General features: G+C 39.5%; 2 long non-coding RNA genes across 7 annotated transcripts in view; both read left to right on the forward strand.

Moving 5' to 3' along the window:
* LOC111772542 (uncharacterized) overlaps positions 1–26,022 on the forward strand; it is a 217,885-nt gene that overhangs the window by 90,217 nt on the left and 101,646 nt on the right. The gene's annotated exons all lie outside the window — the stretch shown is intronic.
* On the forward strand, positions 12,804–15,019 carry LOC138923299 (uncharacterized). The gene is made up of 2 exons (XR_011436762.1): positions 12,804–12,943; positions 14,885–15,019. It is a non-coding gene; the product is annotated as an uncharacterized lncRNA (long non-coding RNA).

A 26,022-nucleotide genomic window follows, 5' to 3' on the forward strand; every position in this document is an offset into this window, starting at 1 on the left:
ATACTTTATAAAGGAAATTTGTTAAGAGAGTAGAACTTAAGTGTTCTCACCAAAAAAAAAAAAAAAAAAAAAAAGAAAGGTAAATATGTGAGGCTGAGGTGATGGTTTGTTAATTAACTCGACGGAAGGACTCTTTCACAATGTGTACATCTATGAAATCATCATGCTATACACTTTAAATACACTACAATTTTGTTGGTCAAATATACTTCACTAAGGCTGGGAGCATAAAAAGGAACAACTCATTTCTTTTCACGTTGTGGCCCAGCAGCTCCAGTTTAGCTACATGTGACAGAGGCCATCCTTCCTCCTTCACCTGGAGGTGTCCTCTGATGCCCTCAGGCCCATCTGGGCTCATCGAGGTCCTGACCACAAAAGGAAGCCTAGAGAGACAAGAGTTACCACTCCCATTAACTGGAAGCTTCTTGACGGCAGAACGCATCTGTTTGCTCACGTTCCTTCACTGAACAATTGTTCGTTGAGCACCTATCCTATGCCAGATGCTTGGGATACATCAGGACACCAAAGAGACAAAAACAAAACAAAACACTGTCATTCAGCAACAAACAGACAATAACAAAATGTAATAAATAAGTTTGATTAGATTGAAATAAGTGCCATAGGCAAAATAGAGCAGGTTAAGGGAGACTGGAAATGCCAGCAGGGAGTTTGTGTGTGGGGTGGGCTGTATTTACAATAGTTTGGGGAGGCCTCATAGAAAAGGTGAAATTTGAGACAAGATTTGAAAGAGGTATGAGATTCAGCCATGTGACTAAAGGGTGGGCGGGTGGGGGGCATTTTCCAGGCAGAGGAAAGAACCAGCACCTAAAGCTTAAGTTGGTATCACACCTAGCTAATTAAAGGAAGAGTGCAGAGGCCAGTGTGGCTGAAGGAGAGTGAGCTAGGAGAAGACATGGGATGAGGTCAGACAGGTAACGGGGAGCAAGCGGTCATGGGAGTCTTAGAGGCCATAGTAAGGACTTTGTCTTTTCTTTAGTGAAATGCAGTCATTAGAGGGTTTCGAGTAGAGGTGTGGCATCATTTGAACTTAAATCTTACCAGAATCATTTGGGTTGCTGTGCTGAGAATAGACTATAAGGAAGTAAGGTGAAAGCTGAGGAACTGGTGTGAAAGGTGTTGCGATATTCCGGTCTCCACAACTGTGGATCCTACCAGGGTGATAGTGATGGAGGTGGTAGAAAGGGGTCAGACTCTGGATATATTTTGAAGGTAGAGACCACAGGATTTCCTAACGGTTTGAATATGGAATGGGAGGAATCAGGTCTTTTGGTTTGAGCAACTGGAAACAGAATTGCCACCAGTTGACATGGGGGAGCACTGAGTGGTGCATGTTAGGGAGTCAGAATGTGAGGCTTTTAGTTATGGACACATTGAATTGGAGATGCCTCTTATCTTTATTTATTTATTTTTTCAGTAATTTTATTGAGGTCATAATGGTTTAATAATATTGTGTAATTTCTGGTGTATATTATTATTTGTCAATTTCTGAATAGACTTCATTGTGCTCACCACTAGTAGTCTAATTTTTGCCCGTCACTGTAGATATATGCCCCTTTATCCCTTTTGCCCACCCCCCAGGCACTTTCCCTCTGGTAACCACTAATCTGTTCTTCTTATCAATGTGTTTGTTTATCTTCCACATGTGAGTGAAATCATGCAGTATTTGTTTTTGTCTGGCTTATTTTGCTTAACATCACACCCTCAAGGACCATCCATGTTGTTGCAAATGGGACCATTTTATCTTTTTTATGGCTGAGTGGTATTCCATTGTATATATATACCACATCTTCTTTATCCATTCATCCGTAGAAGGGCACTTGGGTTGCCTTCATGTTTTGGCTATTGTGAGTAATGCTGAAATGAACATAGGGGTGCATACATCTCTTTGGATCATAATTTCAAGTTCTTTGGATAAATACTTAGCAGTGTGATAGCTGGATTGTATGGTATTTCTATTTTGAATATTTTGAGAAATCTTCATACTGTTTTCCAAAGTGGCTGCACCAGTTTGCATTCTCACCAGCGGTGCATGAGGGTTCCCTTTTCTCTACATCGTCTCCAACATTTGTTGTTTTTTGTCTTGCTAATTATAGCCAATCTGTCCAGTGTAAGGTGATATCTCATTGCAGTTTTGATTTTCATTTCCCTAATAATTAGTGATGCTGAACATCTTTTCGTGTGTCTGTTTGCCACTTGTATATCTTCTTTGGAAAAATGTCTGTTCATATCCTCTTCTCATTTTTTGATTGGGTTTGTTGTTTTTTGTTGTTGAGTTGTATGAGTTCTTTATATATTTTGGAAATTAACCCCTTGATGAATATATGATTTGCAAATATTTTCTCTGAGTTGGTGAGTTGTCTTTTCATTTTGTTCCTGGTTTCCTTTGCCTTGCAGAAGCTTTTTATTCTGATGTAGTCCTATTTGTTTATTTTTTCTTTTGTTTCCTTTGCCTTAATAGACATGGTATTTGAAAAGATGCTGCTAAGACTAGTGTCAAAGAGTGTACTGCCTATATTATTTTCTAGGAGTTTTATGGTTTCAGGTATTGCAGTCAAGTCTTTAATCTATTTTTAGTTATTTTTTGTGTATGGTGTAAGACAATGGTCCACTTTCATTCTTTTGCACGTGGCCGTCCAGTTTTTCCAACACCGTTTACTGAAGAGACTTTCCTTTCTCCATTGCATGTTCTTTGCTCCTTTGTTAAAGATTAACTGTCCATACATGTGTGGTTTTATTTCTGGGCATTCAATTCCCTTCCATTGATCTGTGTGTCTGTTTTTGTGTCAGTACCATGCTGTTTTGATTGCTATAGCTTTGCAGTATATTTTGAAGCTAGATATTGTGAAGCCTCCAGCTTTGTTTTTTCTTCTCAGGATTGCTTTAGCTATTCGAGGTGTTTTGTTGTTTCATATAAATTTCAATATTCTTTGTTCTATTTCCGTGAAGAATGTCGTTGGGATTCTGATTGGGATTGCATTGAAACTGTAGATTGCTTTTGGTAGTATGGACATTTTAACTGTGTTTATTCTTTCAACCCATGAGCATGGAATATCTTTCCATTTCTTTATGTCTTCTTCAATGTCTTTCAAAAGCGTCTTATAGTTTTCAGTGTATAGGTCTTTCACCTCTTTGATTAAGTTTATTCCTAGATATTTTATTCTTTGCATTGTGATTATAAAAGGGATTGTATTCTTGACCTCTCTTTCTGCTAGCTTGTTCTTAGTGTGTAGAAATGCAACTTATTTTTATAAGTTGATTTTGTACCCTGCAACTTTGCTATAGTTGTTTATTATTTCTAAGAGTTTTCTGAATGGATTCTTTAGGGTTTTCTATGTATAGAATCATATCATCTGCAAACAGTGAAAGTTTCATTTCTTTCCAATTTGGATTCATTTTATTTCTGTTTTTTGCCTAATTGCTTGGCCAAAACCTTGAGTAGTATGTTGAATAAGAGTGGTCAGAGTGGGCACACTTGTCTTGTTCCTGTTCTCAGAGGGATGGTGTTCAGTTTTTTCCCCATTGAGTGTAATGTTGGCTGTGCGTTTGTCATATATGGCCTTTATTATCTTGAGGTCCTTTCCTTCTATACCCATTTTATTGACAGTTTTTATCATAAATGGATATTGGATCTTGTCAAATGCTTTCTCTGCATCTGTTGAGATGATCGTGTGATTCATATTTCTCATTTTGTTAATGTAGTGTATCACATTGACTAATTTGCAGATGTTGAAACATCCTTGCATCCCTGTTATAAATGTCACCTGATTGTGGTGTATGATCCTTTTAATGTATTGCTGTATTTGGTTTGCTAGTATTTTGTTGAGGATTTTTGCATCTATGTTCATCAGTGATATTGGCCTATAGTTTTCCATCTTTGTGTTGCCCTTGTCTGGTTTTGGTATCAGAGTAATGTTGGCCTCATAGAATGAGTTATGAAGCATCCCATCGTCTTCGATTTTTTGCAATAGTTTGAGAAGGATAGGTATTAAATCCTCTTTAACATTTGATAGAATACTCCAGAGAAGCTATCTGGTCCTGGACTTTCGTTTTTTTGGGGAGGTTTTTTTTTGAAAGAGGATGAGGAGTAAGGCCATCAGGTATTTAGGATGACAAATTTGCTTCCTATAATGTAAGTAGAAGGGGCCCCATCAGTAATTCTGAGCCTTCTGATTTTACTTTCGGCTACATGCTTTTTTATGTGTGAGGAAGATTGACCCTGAGCTAACATCTGTTGTCAATGTTCCTCTTTCTGCTTGAGGAAGATTGTCACTGAGCTAACGTCTGTGCCAGTATTCCTAATTTTGCATGTGGGATGCCACCACAGCATGGCTTGATGAATGGTGTGCAGGTTCTGCATCCAGGATCTGAACGCATGAACCCCGTGCTGCTGAAGTGGAGCAGGTGAACTTAACCACTGCACCACTGGGCTGACCCCTGGGAGGTTTTCGATTACTGTTTCAATCTCTTTACTTGTGATTGGTCTATTCAGAGTCTTTCTTTCTTCTTGATTCAGTTTTGGGAAGTTGTATGAGTCTAAGAATGTGTCCATTTCTTCTAGGTTAATTTGTGGGCATCTAGTTTTTCATAGTATTCTCTTATAATCCTTTGTATTTCTGTGGTATCCATTGTAATTTCTCCTTTTTCATTTCTAATTTTATTTGAGATTTCTCTCTTATTTTCTTGGTGAATCTGGCTAAGAGTTTGTCAATTTTGTTTATCTTCTCAAAGAACCAGCTCTTAGTTTCATCAATCTTTGCTGCTGTTTTTTGTCTCTCTTCCATTTATTTCTGCTCTAATTTTTATTATTTCCCTCCTTCTTCTGACTTTGGGCTTTGTTTGTTCTTCTTTTTCTAGGTCTGTTGGTGCAGTTTAAGATTACCTATTTGAGATTTTTCTTGTTTGTTGAAGTGGGCCTGTATTACTATGAATTTCCCTCTTATAACCACTTTTGCTGCATCCCATAAGAGTTGGTATGTGGTATTTTCATTCTCGTTTGTCTCCAGGTATTAATTTCTCCTTTTATTTCTTCATTGATCCAATGGTTGTTCAGTAGCATGTTGTTTAGTCTCTCTATATTTCTGATTTTCCTGGTTTTTTTCCTGTAGTTGATGTCTAGTTTCATAGCATTATGGTTGGAAAGGATGCTTGTAATGATTTCAATCTTCTTAAATTTATTGAGGCTTGCCTTGTTTCCCAACATCTGGTCTATCTTTTAGAAAGTTCCCTGTGCACTTGAGAAGAATGGGTATTCTGCTGTTTTTGAGGTCCCTTATTATTATTGTGTTGCTGTTAATTTCTCCCTTCAGGTCTGTTAATAGTTGCTTTATGTACTTTGGTGCTCCTGTGTTAGGTGCATAGATATTCATAAGTGGTATGTCCTCTTGGTGGAATGTCCCTGTTATCATTATATACTGCTCCTCTTTGTCTCTCATTGCCTTTTTTAAATCGAACTCTGTTTTGTCTGATATAAGTATGGCAACATCTGCTTTTTTTTGTTTGCCATTAACTTGGAGTATCATCTTCCATCCCTTCACTCTGAGCCTGTATTTGTCTTTGGAGTTGAGATATGTTTCCTGGAGGCAGCACATTGTTGGGTTTTATCTTTTAATCCATCCAATTAATCTGTGTCTTTTGACTGGAGAATTCAATCCATTTACATTTAGAGTGATTATTGATATATGAAAGCTTAATACTGCCATTTTATCTCTTGTTTTCTGTTTGCTCTATATTTTCATTGTTTGTCTTCCTTTAAATTTCTTACTGCCATTTTATTTTGGTGGTTTTCTGTGGAGGTTTTCTCTTTTTTTGTGAATTGTGGCTCTTCTCTGATTTTTTGTTTAGCGGTTACATGAGGTTTGTATAAAAGGTCTTCTGGCTGAAATAGTCCATTTTCAGATAACCTCTTATCTCCATTAGCCTAAGCATGTTCCGTCTCTTTCCTCTTTCCCTTCTGAGTTATTGTTGTTACAAATTATTCTGTTTTGTGTTGTGAGTCTGTGACTAAGTTGAAATGTTTATAGTTACTTTTGATGTTTTTCTTCCCTTTATCTTTTAAGTTATAATTGGATATTTGCTTCCCTGTTGTGATAGAGAGCTGAGGTTTTCTGATTTTCTCTATTTATCTCTTTGCTCAAAGCTTTGCAGACCTTTGCCTTTTTGTTTCTGGTGCAGGGGCATCTTTAATCATTTCTTGTAGGGGAGGTCTAGTGGCAATGTACTCCCTCAGCTTTTATTTATCTGGGAGAGGTTTTATTTCTCCATCATATTTGAAGGAAAGTTTAGCTGTATAGAGTATTCTTGGGTGAAAGTTTTTGTTTTTCAGTATTTTGAACATATTTCATTCTCTCCTAGCTGTAAGCTTTCTACCAAGAAATCCACTGAAACCCTGATAAGGGATCCTTTGTAGGTTATTTTCTTCTGCCTTGCTGCCCTTAATATTTTTTCTTTGTCATTGACTTTTGCCAGTTTTACTATTATATGCCTTGGAAAAGGTCTTTTAGCATTGATGTAATTAGGCATTCTATTAGTTCCATGTATTTGTAAATCTGGTACCTTCCCCAGGTTTGGGAGTTTCTCAGATATTATTTCTTTGAACAAGTTCTCTGCTCCTTTGCCCCTCCCTTCTCCCTCTTGAATACCTATAATCTTTATCTTGCTTTTCCTAATTGAGCTGGATATTTCTCAAAGAATTCCTTCATTTTAAAAAATCTTAGTTCTCTCTCCTCCTCCACCTGTACCATTTCTATATTTCTATCTTCTAACTCATTAATTCTTTTCTCCATAATATCAACTCTATTTTTTAAGGATTCTAGATTATTTTTTATTTCATTTATTGTTTTCTTCACATGTAGAATTTCTGCTTGATTTTTTTAATAGTTTCAATCTGTTTGGTAAAGTATTTCTTCTTATCCTTAATTTTATCCCTGAGCTCGTTGAAGTGTCTTTCTGAGTTTTCTTGTAACTTGTTGAGTTTCTTTATGATGGCTATTTGAATTCTCTGTCATTTAGATTGTAAATTTCTATGCTTTCAGGGTTGGTTTCCGGAGAATTGTCATTATCCTTCTGTTCTGAATTGTTACTGTAGTTTCCCATGGTGTTTGATAAATTAATCTTTTGTCAGTGCATTTGTGGTAGTATTAGGTCATAGCTTCCACCTGCTCAGCTAGGGAGAAGCAGGAGCTGAGTTTCTGATCCCATCTCATCTACTGAAAGTTGTGGGAGTACTATGGGTGCTTGCTTAGCCTGGAGAACTTTCAGACATGTGTGTAGACTCTACTCGGTGGGCAGGGCTTCCTCATGGGGTTCAAGCCTGGGCCACTCCTTGGAGCTGCAGTGGTGTGGTAGGCTCTCCCACCATCAAGACAGTGATGACGAGTGGGCTAATGGCTGCTGTTGCCTCTTCTTTCAGTCTCTCCAAGGTGTGTTTTCATTTCCATGGGGCAGTGGTTCTATGGGTGCTTACACATGCCAGGAATGCACTCACCCTGGTGTATGGGCCTGCTGCTAGCTCTTCTTGTGGTCCTGTCAGCCTCTGTGCTTGGTGGGTGGGGCCTCCTCACAGGGACTGAGCCAGGACCACTCCTTGGAGCCTCATGGGGTACCATGTGTTCCCCCACTGCCAAGAAAGTGATCACAAGTGGGTTAAGGGCTGCCACTGCCTCTTCCTACATTTGCCTCAGGGCGTGTTCCCACTTTTGGGGCACAGTGGTACTATGGGCACTCTCACCAGGCAGGAAAATGTTCACACGCATGCACAGAGCCACCAGGGAAGACCAGGGGGTTCTCACCTATCTCTCCCACTTCCCTAAGGGCTATCAATCCACCTTCAGATATACAGCTGTGTGGGATTCCTCCATTGGTCAATGAATGTCCATTTCGTTGTAGTTCAAAGGAGGAGAGATAAAGGAAACAGTTCACTCCACCATGTTGTTGACATTTCTGGAGATGCCTTTTTGGCATCCAAATGGAAACGCTGAGAGTGTTGTGGCTTTATGATCTTGAAGGAGTTCAGAACACACCACTCCAAAATATGCCTCTCTGGAATATTGACTATTTTGAGTTAAAGGCTCTCGAAAAACAGCAAATACATGAAAAACACTGACCTTCCTTCTTTTTCTTAAAAATGGGACATAAAATTCCTATATGAGAGATGTTGTACATATACCAGAAGGAAAGTAACATTCTTATCATCAAGGACGAGAAGTTGAGACCACAAGGATTCTATACAAACAGACCTTGGTAAAATAATTCTTATTTTCCTTTAGCCTCCCCCCATAGTTGAATCACTTTTCCACAATTGCCTCTTTTTGGTCAAGCTAATACAAAAAAGCAATAGGTTTTGCCATTTCTTTGAGTCTTCATTATTTAGGAAGGCTCCTGTGTCATGTAAAACTTGTATTAAATGTATTTGTATGCTTTTCTCCTTTTGATATATCTTATGTCAATTTAATTCTCAGGCCCAGCCAAAAGAACCCTAAGAGGTTAAAAGTAAAATTTGCCTCCCTCTGTAGTTTCTACTTTGGGCAGTGGTTCAGGCTGGAGAACACTGCTGGGTGTGTAGTAAGCACTCAATAAATATTCACTGAATGAAAGAATGAATAAATCTCAAGTTTGTCTTTCAAGGCCCAGTTTTCAGTCTAAGGACTTTTCTCTTCCCCAGATAATTATCAAAGAAATATTCACTCTCGTTAGTGGAGACATCAATCTGTATGACATCACAAGACAACATTGTCAACAAACAGCAGATTAAGTCTAATGTATGAACAAAAGCACAGATTTATATTTATATATAAATTGGTTGGGTGTGGGTAGATGTGTTGGTTAGATATATGGCTGTTATAATTTCTACAAGGTCACTGAACAAATGAAGATTAGGATGGAGCCAAGTAAAGTGACATGGGTGGTCTCAAACACACAGGACCTATTCCTAAATATGCTTAGAATTGCCTTGGAGCAAATTGAGAGACTTACAAGCCAGTATCATGAAATCAAAGACCTCTAGGAGGGCCCATAAATTACTGTTTGACCTGAAAATTTTCCCAGTAATTCAGAGAGGGGAGAAGTGAACATCTATATTTTAGATCCTATGATCTCAACCTCCTCTTTCCTCCATTTGCTCGATTTCTTTTTCTAGAAAATTTGTCCCTGTAGAAGGTAGCTTAGCTTTTGGAAGAACTGGTCTCAATAAACTGTGGTAATACTGTAAGACATTTTTACTTTTTAAAAATGAAACATCCCTATCCAGTCAAAAATCATGTAGGTCTTTCACACACAATGCATTTCTGCAAAAGTAATTAAAACAACATGAAAGAACCACCAATTTGGTGGAGAGTCTTTTTAAACAGCTCATGTAGTTTGTTTATATATGTGGTTTTCTAGAGACGTGCTTAGAATTCTTTGCAAATAAATATTTGTGTGAGATTTTGGTACCAAGATTAATTACTTCTGGGATAAAACGAGTTTTTAGAACCATTCTTGTGCTTAGCTTCATACTGCCTTTCAGTGATATTATGAATTTATAGAAATACTTCTATTCAATGAAAATTGGTACATTGAGCACATTGAGTAAATTTGGTGAATTTAATTTAAAATGTGGGCCATATTCAAACTGTAGAGCATGCTGTTTTAAACGATTCACAATAGAGATGGAGGAAGACAAAAATACATCTGGACAACAGTAGTTAAGCCAGCCATTTTAAGAACTCAATCTCTCTAGTGGCTAGATCACCCTCTTTCTGAGACAGTAATTTCTAAACCACAAATATTGAGTTCTACCTACATCTGGGAGTGACTGCACATCTGTGGAACATTTTTAAAAAGATAATTCATCTTTTTTTAAAAAGAAACACAAAATTAGTTGTTAAACAAGGCTATTTGTACACAAAATATTTTTCACCTAACCAGAAAAAAAAATTTGAAAATTTTGCATCAGAGCCTCCTTGTTTTTCTTCTGCTGTGACCTATCCTTTTGTTTTCATCATAATTACCATCAATAAATGATTTTAACTTGGTCTGATGCTTTATATTATTTTAATTGGCAGACATTCTATTTATTTTTACATCAGTTTTCTTATGAAAGGACTAGAATACATTGTTTAATCTTGGCCACAAGAACTCTTACAGGATCACTGCTGTTGAATTGAATATTGTCATGAGAGAAATAAACAAACCCAGAATACTGAGCAAGTATCAGAACTATATTTATCAAAGTACAGCAATTGGGACAACGTGTTCAGGTAGTGGGTGACTAGATTTGAACTTTAACATCATTTTAAATGTTTATGATTGTGGATTTAACCTACAAAAGTTTTAGTTCCTAAAATATATAGATTTGTAAATAAGATCCAGCATTCTAAATAGGAAAATGGTATTGCTACACACATACACTCTGGCAGGGTTTGGTTGAAGCTGAACAATATTAATATTATAAGGCTCATCTTAGCTTTAAAAATGAGCTCAAGAGAGTATGTTTTTAAAAGAAAACCAGGTCTAAGGAATGATTTCTCATCTTGAATTAAGCTTAATTTAGCTTGGTTTTATTCCTAGAACTTGATGAGGGGGTTCCTTAAAAGCATCCTGAATCCTTTTGCGGGCCAGACTTCTTTAGGCTTATCCTTCACTCACTTCAGGACAATTCGGTGTCAAGCATCCTTGCAGGCTGCCGGAGCTCTGTGTTCGTGGCAACAGAGTGGGAGTTCTCTGATGACTCCAATTGCTCAATTAGCAATTTCCCTATCATAATGCATCTTTCCAGCTTGTTCTTCTCTCAACGAGAATAAAGAAAAACTGCCATGAGGAAGGAAAAGTTGTGTCCCTCTCTCTCTCCCTTCTCTTCTCCTTTCCTTCTTTGTTCTACTTCAGGGAAGGCATCGTGTGTACCTACACTAGGGTACTAGAGGAGGGGAGAATAAAAACCTAAAGCCAAATCTGGAGATTCTTCCTGTCCCTTCAGCAGGCCACCTGCAAGCTCCATGTCCTCCAGATGGCCGGTCTCAGCTCCTGCTCTCTTTCTATGTTATAACACAGGGATAATGTTTTGAATAGTGTGTTTAAACAGAAAATCTAATGTTTGAAGACATTTAACAAAGGGGGTTTTGCTTGTTTGTTTGAGAGCATTTAAAAGAAATCATTTATCTTACACATTTCTTTGGTGTTCTGGGCATAGTTACTCAAGTATATTTTAGCAGCCAATTGAATTGGCAGCATCAAGTTAGTCTCACCATTGTGTTAGGCCTTATGAGATTTCCTGGTTGACAATACTTCTATGTGATTCTCCTAGCTAATGAAGTTATAATCAATTTCTTTAAGCTTCATGCTTTGTGGAGAGAAAAAGGCCTTGTTCAAACAGCAGTTGTCAAGGCATTTCTGACTAGCTGGGCAAGCTCGAGTCAGGAAGAATGGAGGCAAGTCAGCTGGAGATGCTATACAAGGCTATGTTCTTATCAGAATATGGTATTTTAAGGATCAGCAGCCCTCAACAAGGACCAAGAAGCTCTGCAACTTTTCTGCTCCCTGAACCGAAGCGACTGGGAGAGGAGCCCTGGTCGGATGCGGATGGATTAGTTGAACTGCTCAAACTCTTTGACAGTGATAGGGAGGCAAGCAGAGGAGACCCAGGTGGTGGGAATTCCCCGGTGGTGGTCTTCTCCTGTCTCGCTTGTGTGGCCTATTCATGACACCTGGACGAGACAGTGAGGCGTCTGTGCTGGAGAGACCTAGCAGGGTTATATTCTGATAGGAATCGCCCATAGACTGAACATCTTGATTCCACCATCACATTTACAGCATCATGAAGACACAAATTGCTCTCCAAGAGCAGAGTGTACTTGTCAGTGGGAAATGTTCCATCACAAATTATCAGAAAATGAGACGAGGGCAGAAATGTTGTAATAAGGGACAGAGAATACTTTTCACCTCTGCCAAGTTTTCCTGATGTGTTCTTTAAAGTACATATTCTGATTTTCATTAACTCTCTTTATGTAGGCAGAGTTTAGAATTCTTCCATTGCAGACAATGCCTTATTGCACCTGCCACTTTGGAAAAAGTTTGCTTTTTAAATTGTTAATGTGGGTCATGAAAGTGGGAGAATTTTGATGGTAGCCCTTGCCAACATGAGTATTCAGTTATTTCCCCTGCTGTTCTAATCCTGACCTGAGCTTGGAATGGCACATGAGGCCTGCTGCCTGCTTTTAGGAGGCGTGCTCTCCAAACTAACACGTTGTCCTCGAATTCGTTTCATCGGATAAGAGAATTACTCTGATCTTTGCAACGACCATGGCTAAAATATATTGGCAAAAGAAGAACAAACTACAGAGATAACCACATGCCAGATTTCATGCACTATTCATTAAGTTTAAGAAAAAACACCCATTTCATCTCTATTAACGCCTTATCTTTTAGAATATCCACTAGCTTTAGGTCCTTTATTCCATTTTCTTTTCTTTTCTTTTCTTTTTTTTTTTTTAAAGATTTTATTATTTCCTTTTTCTCCCCAAAGCCCCCCGGTACATAGTTGTATATTCTTCGTTGTGGATTCTTCTAGTTGTGGTATGTGGGACGCTGCCTCAGCGTGGTTTTGATGAGCAGTGCCATGTCCGCGCCCAGGATTCGAACCAATGAAACACTGGGCCGCCTGCAGCGGAGCGCGCGAACTTAACCACTCGGCCACGGGGCCAGCCCCGTATTCTATTTTATTTTCTATTGACCTTGTATTTCAGAAAACTTTCTAGATGAAGAAACGAAAGAACGGGAATGGGAAAGGACAAACCTCCCAGCATAAATGTGATTAAACCTCAGAGCTGGCGTCACTTGTTGGTTCAGAGCTTCAGTTTTGCTTTGAAGCCATTCTCTACCCATTCTTGGTTATGTGACTTTGGACTAGTTCCTTAACTAGTGGCGCTATCGGAAGCAGTGGCTGAAGAAGGTGAGGCATCATACAGAAGTCAAATTGTGAAATCAGTGCCTGGAAAAGAGTGGTCACTTAGTCCATGTGTGCTGGAGGAATGAAGTGACAAATAGAATAGAGTATCTCAGTCTGAAGTAAGGACAGTGCTTTGCAAAGGTTAATTAAGTGAAGATTATGTGATGGTGGTGGCGGAGGCAGGGGGCCAACAGGTGTTTAGGCAAGGCTCGGTGATCTGAAAGCAGAACAAGATAGGGAATGCTTCTATTTAAAATTTCAGGCAAAAAGAGTCTTAATGCTTCTCTGCATTTATACAGATGATCTAGTGTGTGATATGTCACAAGTATGTCAAAATCCTTTTCCACACTTCCTGATCATCACACCTGTACCACAACCAACAACAGGGTTCCTATGGGTAGCAGAGAGGCCCATATTAAAAAATACATATTATTTGTGGAGGTTTTTTTACTATAAAAAGTCTAGTTTTTAAGATAAAATTTTGCAGTATTATTTTTAATAAAGAAAAGAGAACCAAGTTTCAACTCGATTTCATCTATTGTACATTTATTTCATCTCTGTTTTGGAAATGGTCACCGAGAGAGGAAGCTTGAGTTTTGTGTAAGTTTTCCACATGTATTTTGATGTTATTACCCAAAAAAATCATGTTGAAAGGAGCAGGAGAAGAAGTAATGACTAAGGGGAGAGGAGAGGAAAAAGAGATTCCTTTCATCTCTGAGATATCTGAGATTTGCTGAATGTGACAAGAAAAATACTACATTTTCCTTAAAGTGAAGAATGAAAAGGGATAGGGAGTTGTACTTTAGAAACTGAATCTTTTGTAAAATATGAAATAGTGAGATCACTTGCCAGACTACATGGGGTCAGTAGAAGAGTTACCACCGAAATCCGGCCTGAAAAGAAACCCAAGCGTCTGGAGTGAGAAAGTGGAAAGCAAAGAAGGAGTCGTAGTGTTTAGACGTTGAGTTAAAGGAAGGGAAGCTCCACAATCAAGGTGTGATGCAGGAAGGAAGGCGAGGAGTCAGAAGGCCACCAGCTAGACAGATGGCCTCTTTGTAGAGCAGGAACTTGGCAGGAGCTAATGGCAATGTAGACACACTATCTTATCTCCCTGAGAGAAAGCCTCCGGCTCTGAGCTAAATCATGTTGGCAAGGAAGAATCAGGAAGCTTACGAGTTTATAGATTTGCTGGGCTGTTGCTGCACCTTTTGGGAAGACAAACAAATAAATCCAAAGCTCTCCACCACTCTTCAGCCTAAATAAGGATTACATTTCGCCAGATGGATGGGTATTTTTAAGCCAAAAATGAGAGCAGGAACACATCCACTATGGAAAGAGATAAGAGTCGGCCTCTTAGACAGCGGAAGATCCGGAAAAACTAAATCCTAGGCCAGAATGTCACCCTGAGGAGTTTGGGGGGAAATTTCTAATCTTTGTGGGATGAGAGACTGTAGTTGATTCCCTCAGCAAATGGAATTACCTGGGAAATGATCCTAAAACACAAAAACCACGATTGTCTTGGATTTCATATTTTTATCACCTACTATTTGGTTAACTAAAGGTTTGGCACAAATGGTTTTGAAAGGAATGTGTCCAAAGTAAAGACAGCATTTCTATAGAGACACAGTGTGGTACAGCAGAATGAGCATGGCTTTGGGGGCCAAAATTATGGATTTAAGTCTAAAGTCTTCATCTTGCCTCTTTTGTGATGTTGTGCAAGTTACTTATGCTCTCTGATTCCCAGGTTTTTTCATTCGGAGAAAATGATAACTTACATACTGTTTTGTGGTGAGGATTAAATTGGATACTGCTATGAGTGCCCTGGGCTGAGAATAGACATATGATAAATGATAGCTCCTAACATCACGTTTTAGGGGTTTGGGACACAATCTGAATACTGAAATTCTCACATGTTCTGATGTGATTTCTTTGTTCTCTTCTTAGATACAGAATTGGGAGGTAGGAAGAAGGAAAAAGTGCTGGTACTATGTCCCTGGCTTTTCAGAATTGTCTTAAAATAAAAATAAAACATTGGAGTCTTGATTTAAAAAATAAAGTTCAGGAATATGTTTTCTGCCATCCTTGATGTTAGCTTGCTCTGCTTCAGTGTATTCATCTTTAAAATGGGAATATTATTACAGTTATGAATAATTTATAACAGAACACCAAAGAATAATTATCTTTATACTTCTCAAAGTCACAAGATTCACATTTTAAACTCTTCTGTGTTTATCTCTAGGACCCAAGAACATGAGCGGTTTCAAAATATTCCTGGAAAAAGGCCAGGTTTTCTCCTTCTATAGAAATGTGGGATGAGGTATATTCAAGTGGTAAATCAGTGACACCCAGTGGCTGCTGCTTTTATATTGACCTTTTTATTTTCAATTTACCTTTGCCAAGTTCTATCACAGAACAAATTAAGAAGGTGATGAGAATACGGAAGTCATAGATGCCTTTGAAGAAAGAGTTTCTCGGCAATGATATGACGCTCCTAGGACATGAGAACAACCTAACCGCAGCACCAAAAATAGAATGCTGGAAGGTGGGGACAACAGTTCTGGGAATTTCCTGCTCAGTCACTTTGCGTTTTATTAAAGAGTGTACTCAAGCTTTCCTGTCACTGTTGGATTTCCCAAAAAACATTCCCATCACTGAAGTGGCATGTCGGTTGGCCAAATTCCAGCTAAATTCTAATCTCTTAGAGGCAGTTGAGAATGTTCCCCAGAGATTAGACACCCTAGGTATAAGTAAAACTTAGCTGGAGGTTTAATCCAAAGCCTCTCAAAGCTCTCCTATGACATGATATCCGTGGTGGGGTTAAAGATCTGTGGATTCCTGCAAGAGCCTCAGATGCCCGCACGTGTGAAGTTGAGTAGGAGCCAGCATAATGAAGCCCAGCTGGGCTCACATCCCAGCTTGTACACTCGGTTGTTGGGTGCTCTTGGCCACTTCGAGCCTCTTGGAGCCCTTATTTTTTTCATCTGTACAATGAGGGTAATAATAGCTAACTCACAGGTTGCCATGAGGTTTTAATGAAATAATGGACATAAAGCGATGGGCATATAGCCATCCTAGGCATCCCATAAATAGCTATCGCCCTTGTCTTTCTTCTTATCAGCTGAGCTTCTTTGTTGACCTAGTGCAAGACGACTTCTGAGAAAAACCCTTCTCTGAAACTGGGTGAGTACTTTTTAGGGGCTCTACCAGCTGACTCCTTTCAGGTGACAGTGAGGGTAGAAATGTCCTCATTGTCATTTTGTATAATTAAGGGACAGGACTAAGGTTGCTAAAGTGCTTTGGGTTTCTTAGATGAAAGACTCTAGAGTAATATTGCATTATAAAATTATTAGCTAATAACTTACCTTGTAAGGATTAGTAGTTTTCCCACACAAACCATTGAGGAAGTTATAATAGCACAGAGATATGCTAAGTGAAGCAGTTGGTAACATAATTAGTTCATAAAGGAGTCCGCAGAGGGTTTGTTAAAACAGAAGATTCTCGTTCTTGGCTGCTGCTCCTTTTAATTGCCTGATAAACATATATAAATTTTTAATTCTTTCTATCCTCTTGAATTCTTAGTTAACAGATAGGACAATATTGTAGTTTACTAGATGACCCAGAAGATATACATTATGAGAAGTTGATATACTTACAATTAATATATTGAAAATGAAATGCTTTACCATACCAAAATGGTCTATAAGTCTTTCTTTTTTTTTTGCTGAGGAAGATTCACCCTGAGCTAACATCTGTGCCAATCTTCCCCTATTTTGTATATGGGTTGTGCCACATCATGGCTGATGAATCGTGTAGGTCTGCGCCCAGGATCTGAACCTGTGAACCTGGGCCTCCAAAGCGAAGTGTGGCCACAGGGCTGGCCCAGGCTATAAGTCTTTTATTGTGGGTTATTGGATGATTTTGTGCTTATTCACCAAAATATTTTCAATGAACGGATTATTAAACTAGGTAAATAGAAATATGGTAGTAAGTAAAATTTACAAAAGGCGATCTTTTTTCATTTTTTTTTACATTAGTTAAATATGTGGAATGGTTAAGATGCCAGGCCTTGCAGCCAGATGGACTTGAATTTGGTTCCCTGCTTTTCCACTTATTGGTTTACTTAGATTCTCTAAGGTTCAGTTCCATCATCTATAGAATGGGGATGGTAATGCCTACCTCACAGAATGGTTGAGAAGAGTAAAGGAGAGCAAGTATGGAAAACATTTAGTTCCTGGCACACAGTAAATGCTCATGATGGAGAGGGGGAAATGGGGGCTGCCTAGAACAGAGGCCCTTCATCTTATCTGACCCCAACCCTCTTTATATAACAAACAGTTTTCATTCTCCCTTTACTATCTTCAAATGAAATTTTAGAGTTAATATTAACTGTCTGCTATATTCTTTAAATATCAGTGTAGTGCTCTAATTGAAATATAAAGGAGAAATGAAGGAAGTTGACTGAAAGTGAAGTAATTTGCATTTCTATATGATGCTTGGGTACGCCTGCACCAGAAGGCATAATACTGGTGGCTTGTTGAATGCTTGTGCCTCTGTGATCAGCCTGAGTATGACAGCTCACCATGCAGACTGACGGCAGTTTGACTTGGATGCAACAAGGAGTACTGCTCACAGTGACTTTTTGAAACAGTGAAAACCTCTTGGTAATATTTTAAACATGGGGAAGAGTGATCTTCCCTCACTTATTTGTTGGTTGCATGACTGGCAATTTTATACTGATTTATTTAAACTAAATATATGGTTTATATTTAAACCATGCAGAAATACTTTGTGAGAACTGGGTTTTAAGCTCAAACAATTATAAACAGATTTTTCACCTAGAAAAACTTTGGCTAGAATGGTTTTTCATTATGGGACTGCCTCCTTGATTACAAGATGTTGATCATCTTTGGCCCCCATCGACTAACTGCCAAGAACCTCCAGCTCCCCAACTTTTGTAACAGCCAAAAATAACACCACAACTTTCCCAAATGCCCCCTAGCAGGTGGTGCTACCTTCATCAAGAACCATTGGCTAGAGAGGCTTGAATCTCAAGGCTGATTTTCTTAACTTCTTTGGCAAACCAAAGGTTTTGAAATCCAGGCTATGGGGAGTAAGACTGAGGAATTTCTAATAACCAAGCTTCTCTAAAATTTCAAGAGGCAGGACTGGCTGGCCAGTTTGTGGAGTTTTCATAAGGGAATCCTGGCCCAACCCTCCTCTTACCAGGAGATTGTTAGAAGGAGGGGAAATGAGAGAGGCTCCGTGAGACACGTATGTCCTCATTTTTCCTCTTTCAGATTAGGTGCTGAGGGAGGAGAGGTATGAGGTTTAAGGACGAGAATCATTTGCCCACTTTGGAACTCTGCAAGGAGTTTTCATATGGACCAACAACGTCAACACTGCGGGTGGGGAGGGGTATGGCACAACCGAGGAGATTCAGTGTAGGGCAGGGCTGGGCAGGAAGATCAGGCTTATCTTTTCCAGGTCCCTGCTGTAGCTGTTTAGGCTGCTATAATAAAAATACCATGAATTGAGTGGCTTATAAACAATATTTATTTCTCACAGTTCTGGAGGATGGGAAGTCCAAGATCATGGTGCCAGCAGATCTGGTATCTGGTGAGAACTTGCTTCCTCACTGATGCTCATTCATGGTCAGGCTGGACCCTTTCGTATAAGGGCACTAATCTCACTCATGAAGGCTCCATCTTAATGGACTAATCACCTCCTAAAGGCCCCCACCTCCTAACATCGTCACCTTGGGAGTGAAGATTTCAGAAAATGATTTTGGGGGTGGGACACAAACACTCAATCTGTAGCCGTCCCCTTGGCTCTTCTGGGGTGTGAATGGGGCTCAGAAAGCCCCACTGGCCTCCAAGGGGAGCCAGTGAATAGGCCATGGAGCTGCAGCGGGACAAAGATGAGAAGATGACCCCAGAGCAGAGTGGCCAAGGGCAGGTGGGAGATGAGGCAGAGACTCTGATGGGCCTGCAGCACTTGTGCAAGGCAAATTGGAGCCTAGAATGTGAGGGAGCTCCACAGAATCCCAAACATGAAGCCTGGAAAAACTGCAGCCTTTCAACAGCAGATGCTGGCAGGAAGCCAAGAGATGAACTCATGATAAGCCAGTGTTTAAATCCAGCCTGAACAAGTCGCTGTATCTAAGGGGTCTGTGAGGATCCAGACAATGTTGCCTGGTTCCATGGACCACCTGTCTCCTCTGCCGCCATATGATGATATAAGCCACACTCCTTGCTGATAAAACCAGAGATGATCTAGGATGACATCTGAGAAACTGAACTAGACCTAAAGACTTGGAGCATTTACTTAAGGGGTATTTTAAGTTTTGTGCTAGACTAAGTTGATGAAGGTATTTTTCTCTCATTATCCAGCAGGTGGAGGCCTATGAGAGAGAGAGACTCAGTAATAGGGGGAAGTGAAATCTATATTTTTTTCACATGATTATAGTGTGAATAAATTCGTGATCCTTCTATGCTATTATTAACCAGGAGTTTACCCCCAGGATCTAGACATTGCACATTTGTGGTGCTGCTTTGGTGGGAGATGCCTTTGACTCACATATCATAGTTGCTTGATTTACAATATCAAGTCTAATTCATGTTTGGGCCTAGAACTTATCTTGTTAACAAACAAAAGTAGCTTCATAATTTCCACTGGAAAATTAAGAGACCATGGAATTTTTGTAGGAATATACTGTGTCAATTCTTAAATATAACTTTCAGTCAAGTTGAGCTTGAATCTTGTAAAAATCTTAGAATGTTTTCCCCTTTTTGTGATGATCAAATAATATTTGCTTATTTGATAAAGTTTATATGGGACACTTTTTTAAAAGTCAAATTTCACAATTTTATTTCTTCAAACTTTTCAAGAAAATGTTCTGTGATTTATCCATCTCAAATATCAATGAGTCAGGGGTCAAGCAGCACTAAAAACTAAGAGAGGTACAAAATGACAGGAAGCAAAAAGTATTCCCACTGTTATCATTTTACTATAGCCAAAAAAAAAAAAATCAAATGCTCATGTTCTGCAGTTTTCACATGTTCATTTCTGGAGGAGTCACAGGCCTCAACAGGGATCTGAGAGGAGAAGGTCGTGCTCATTATAATGGCAAGTCACATCCTTGAAGCTCCCTCATTGGTTCCTCCCTCAAGAGACGCCTCCACAAGTCTGTGTGTCACAGTGGCCCCAGCTGAGCTCCCACAGGTCTAAGTGGACTTGTAGCTGGTCTGGGAAGGGTATGGAGATACCAGAAAATATAGCAGTTCTGGGTGGAGTGGGGGGTGGAGGCAAGAAAGTGGGGGAGGACTAAGATACAAGTTAAATTGATGCCAGAACCTAGCGTTCTGTTATTAATAGTGTTTTCTTTCTCAGAAGGGACAGGCTGGGCAGTTCCTAGACTCTGGGAGAATTTTTTCCCCCTCTTGCTAAATCATTTGATTTCTTCTGGCTCTTGCCCTCTTGGCCTCATCCTAGCCAGCTCCAGGGCTGACTTCCAACCGCTCCCACTGACGGGCACCCTCTTCCAGGGTTACCTTAGGTCATGGCGTTGATTTTTCCCTCCACAGTTTTTTAGCTACAGTTATTGTATACGGTTCTTTAAAAGCTACTAAAATTACACATTTCTTAAAAATATCTATACATGGGGAAAAATTTTAAATCTAAATAAAATGTAGTGACTATAAAATGTTCACTGTAAAACAAAGTTAAAAAAGGAGGCAAAAAATCCCCCACACCCTAAATAGACTAAAAGGTCTAAATTATGAGACAATATAGGCACAGATCAATGTTTATATTACTATACAAATGCACAGACAGAAATACAATAACATAAAACCTAGAAGGAAATATAACGAAATGTTTATAGGACTCTACCTCTATGTGGTGAGGTTATGGGTTTTAATTGTTGTCCTTATAATTTTCTTTACTTTCCAAATTTTCTATAATGGGCATATATAAGTTTTCTAATAAGGAAAACTATTTTTAAACCACCAGCTATTTTTTTTTTGTTTTCTTTTTCATGTCAGCTAGGATATAAATTTTTCTAAAATGACAATAGATGTGTGCTGCTGCTGACAGATGGAGGGTAGGCTGCAGGAAGAGGGAAGCAGAAAAGAACAGTATTTTCGTAAAGAACGAATTTATGCTATTGTCTTAGACCCAGGTTTAGTCCCTTCACCGTCAATGTGAATTTTGAATAGACAAACAAAGGGACTGAAAACTCAGTTGGAACTTCATCAGGTGCTGGCAGCACCTTGTCATTCCTGTTAACTACCGTGACATTAAGAACTACCTTGTTACGTGCCTGTTCTCAAGAGCAGTTCCCTCGCCTTCCTTGTGAGACCACTCCAAGTCCATTCCCCTTTCTTAGGTTCATCAGAATCAGTTTCTTTCGCTTGCAAAGCACCTGTGTTGTAGAGTTATTTTACAGCTGGACTGGAGCAGCTCTATGCTTATTTCCACAGATGGCTGGATGTCTGGCTTTGACTCCCGGCCAATTTAAGGTCAGTGGGCTAACTAACCAGCTAACTAATGATTTATGACGCACTGTTTACAGTCTGAAACTCCCCTGGTGAAACCCAGGGCTAGATTGTTCGCTGACGGCTTTCACCTGGTGTAACCAATTAGCCTGGCTTGGTTAACCTGACCGGGGGAATAAAAGACTACTGGGAACTTCTGCCTGGAGGTCTTGGGAAACCAAGATTCATAGCACAAATTTCAGTGGTTTAATCTGGAGACCAAGCAACTCCTTAAGCAAAGAAGAAGAATCCTGGAGCCTTTCGCCTGGAAATCGCTCAGACTCCCAATGCTTATGTGCGCTCTCTTTCTCTTGGTGCACCATAGTTTTGCCTTTATTTTAAGCCCTACGAGAATGTGTGCTTTGTGAAGTCCCCCGAGTGCTTTAACCTAACCTAACCTGAGTATCTTTATGGGACCCTAACTGGCATAGAAGCAAATAGCAGTTAGAAAGTGAGAGAAGACCCTCAATGGTGGGACAGGGAGTAGGTGGAGGCAGCATGTAAGACGGAGAGAGGGGCTGGGTGGCTAACAGTGTTCAATAACTGCTCTGGAGAGGGGAAACATGCAGTAATTTCTTCATGAGTGGGTGAAAAACTAAGGGGCACTCTAGACAATTTTTATAAGGTACTATAGATGAGAATGAAGTTAGAAGAAATTGTGGCCATCTTCTGAATATTCTGTAAACTCCTCCTGTTACTGGAATGATGTCAGAGCCATGGCTTAATGGTAGAGCTAATGAGCACATTTCGGTTCCTCTTCTTGGATGCTTCATCTTGGTCTTGTCTCCTGCACATGATTCTATCCTCTGGCTGCATCCTTTGTGCCTCTCTACCATTCTGCAGTTGCTTAGAGAATTTTAAACTAAGATCTAGCGTGCTTTTTAAGAATCAGTGAATCATGTGTTCCAGAAATGCTGTTTATCCATTGTGGTCAAGCTGTAGACTAGTTCTGGTCCACAGAGAATTACAGGATTCACAGGCACCATGGCTCTGTGCCTCTCATTTAGAAAGAATCACTTATGTCATTGTACTATCACAGTTATTTTTACATGTGTTTTTTTTTTTTTTTACTGGCTGTGAGCATCTTGGTTGCAATGACTTGTCATTTATCTTCCCATCCCCAACAGCATCAAGTAAACACCTTGCAGAGTAGGTGCTCAATATCATTTAGAGAATAAACATGTATGTGTGTATCTATCTATATTTGATGGCCAAACTATCAAAAGCCCGAAGAAGCCTATATTTTTCCTTCTGCTGCAATGTTATAATTTCAAGAATGACACAAAGGAAGTATGATAAATCGATGCAAGAAAGTAATTTTAAAATGCAGTTTCGAAAATTTGGAATAGAATGATTTTTGATCACCTACATCATGTGCTGGCTGTGAGTCTTGGCCCAGACACAGCCTAATCTCTTTTATGACTTATCCAGTACGGGACTGTCTGACGAGGACTAGCGTTCTTGATGAGGAGCCAGAGGGACTGCAGATCCCACAGAGCCTTTAATCCAGGAAAATTTATTGTGTTCCATATAATCTTACTTGTGCTTTGTTGAGTTCTAATTCTTTGAAAAGGGCTGAAGTTCCATAGAGCAAGGCAGTTGCATACAGGAATTAAAAGCATGGATTCTGGAGACAGACTGCCTGGAAGCAAATGACATTCCTGTGATTGCCTGCCGAATAGCCTTGGACAAGTGGCTCAACTCTTCTATGCCTTAAATTTCTCATCTGCAAAATGGGAGTAATACAAGTACCTATCTCCTAGGTTGTTTTAAGGATTAAATGAGTTAATTTATCTAAAGAGCAAAGAATAACATCTGACATATAGTAAACCCTTTCTTTCTCTTTCTTTCAAGTAATTACTCCATAAACTCTGTATCGAAGGCCTCATCAGCCGAGAGTTTGCGGTATCATCCAGAAGACTGCTGTTAACCTGGCGTTCTCTGCTGCCTTTCTCGGAGTGACCTGTGCACTCTCTCTGGGCAGGGCTTCCTTTGTGTGCACATGTCGGAACAGGGAGCACTGTCCCATGCCCACTGGGTCAGGCACCTTTTCATTTTTAAGGGCCTGGATAACAAATACAGATGCCTCAATCAATCAAGAAGAAGGGCATCTTGAGTAAGAATGCCTTTGATTCAGGTAAAGATGGAAGTGTGTTCCATTCAGTGAGAAGAGCAAGGAACAGGTCACATCAGAAGTGAGCCAGATCTCCCTCTAAGCAGCTCATTCAGGAGCTCTCCTGCAGGAGAGTCCTGTCCATCCTCTCTTAGGGGACCCCGTTTCCATGTGCAAGACAGACTAGCTTACAGCTCCTTGAAAGACAGTGTGATGCCCTTCACCTTTGAACACATGTACCATGGCTGCTCTCAAACTCATCTTGTAACTCTCAGAAATCAAAAAATTAAGTTAGAGTAACATTAAACTTAAGAAATATGACCTAATTGAGATCACTTAGACCAAACCAAATATTTAAATTAAAAGACCTAAGACTGCCTTTTCTTTGATGCCCTTTCTGAGCATATGTGCACTAACTTCTCTGGACGAGTGTACACACATGTGAGGAGGTGAAAGTCTCCCTCATGCAAATGACTTGGAGGTCAGCTCCTTTGCACCATGGAATGCTTCCAACACGGGAAGGTTCAGTCGAGGAAGGCTTCTAGAGGAAATATCTCTAGAAGGAGTGTCGCCTCGCCTAAGATGTCAGAGGGGAGAATGGCTGTAGAATCTCCCTTTTGAAGAACTTATGGGAGCCTGGCCAGTGGCACAGTGGTTAAGTTTGTGTGCTCTGCTTCTGCGGCCTGGGGATTGCAGGTTCGGATCCCGGGCATGGACCTACACACCACTTGTCAAGCCATGCCATGGCAGCGTCCCACATACAAAACAGAAGGAGACTGTCACAGATGTTAGCTCAAGGCCACTCTTCCTCACTAAGGAAAAGAAAAAAAGATCTTATTGATTCAGGCAGTCTGAGTGATTGGAGGAAACCAATAGGCCTGCTACAGTTGTGAAGGATGGTGTCACTGATGGTTTGAGAGATTCCTCATGTTAAATTTCACCTGTGAACCTACAAAAATACGCAAGCAAATTTACAATGTTATTTTTTAAAAAGCTAAATGAAACACAACTCTGCTGTCAACTGACCGTGACTTGTGATTCTAGGACTAGAAGCTGACATGAGGGTTCAGAGGGCCTGGTGGTCGTAACCTGTACTTTAGAGGAACTCTTTCAATAATAGAAGTCTTCTCTATTGAAATTTATTTATCTTCTTTCCTTAGAGTTCATTTCCTTCTACTTGTCATTTCACGAGTCCTTCTGATTCTTTAATGTCTCCAATTGACCACTAGGTGGCAACATTGTTCTTTTATGTTACAGCTCCGGCTACAATACACATGGATGGATTTATTTTCCCAGCAACCAAATTTTAAAAATTGAGAAACAAAGACTGGTAATTTAAATGCATCACTCTGTATAATGAGAATACGGTAGAACATATTAAATTATGAATTTGTGATTTACCTACCTTGAAAGTGTACTAAACCACATGTGTATCTGCATATGGAGAACAGACATTTGTGCCTGGCACTTGTAGACCATAGCGTGGCCTCAGGTCCCCTGGTCTTTGTGCTTGCTGGGAACTGCCCAGATGTTGGGTGAGTGTTTTATTCAAATCCTTTAACGTCTCTCTTTATTTTGCAACATCCTGGAGCAGTGGTTTCCCAACCCAGAGGCATAATATTAAATAAACAAATAAGATTCCAGGGACCTCTCCTCAAGATTCTGATTCAGTAGATCTGACGTGTGGCATGGGGGGGGGGGGGGGCTGGGGTCTCACTCTTTAGAAGCACCTCTGCATGCTTTTGATTATCCATAAGTTTGGAAGTAAACCTAGTGTTCTTAATTTCTCCAGCCACAGAATCCTCAAAATACAATGAATTTTAACTCATTTTAAATTGCCATATATGCTTTTGTTAGAGGAAAAAGTCTCAACTAAAAATACTCAGGCATCTCCATTATGAAAAAGTTAAAATCACTGTAAACATAGTAGAGGTCTAGTAATCGAAATATTTATTCAACCTATGTGTCTAAAACAAAGGTTATCAGACCTACACACGGGCCAGCATTGATGAGAAAGATAGCCTGCTGATAGTGTTGCCTCTCCTGTGAGTTTCTCTTGATGGAAGATTCTGAAGCTGTAGGTGGTGGATTTCTACATAAATGGTTTCAGATATTCCATAATGATATCCCTCTATTGTTAGTCTATTAACTATTAGGATGTATATCTTTAAAAATCATCTTTAAAAATCAATTATCACTTTTGGAAAATTGAGGGTCCCATCAGCTATATGAAGTGCTCATTTTCTTTGTCATCTCTCATTTTCTCTCCTCTCTCTGTCTCTCTTTATTTGTGTGTCTCTGTCTCTCTCTCTCTCTGTCATGATTTTCTCTGGAATCTTATTTGCTTTTTGCTTTAACGTGATAGCTTTAGACCAATTAATCACTGTTCAAACATTATTTGCCCTGACTCTTTTGAATCAACTGAACTCATGATT

This window comes from Equus caballus, chromosome 2, assembly GCF_041296265.1.
Source record: "Equus caballus isolate H_3958 breed thoroughbred chromosome 2, TB-T2T, whole genome shotgun sequence".
NCBI lineage: Eukaryota > Metazoa > Chordata > Mammalia > Perissodactyla > Equidae > Equus > Equus caballus.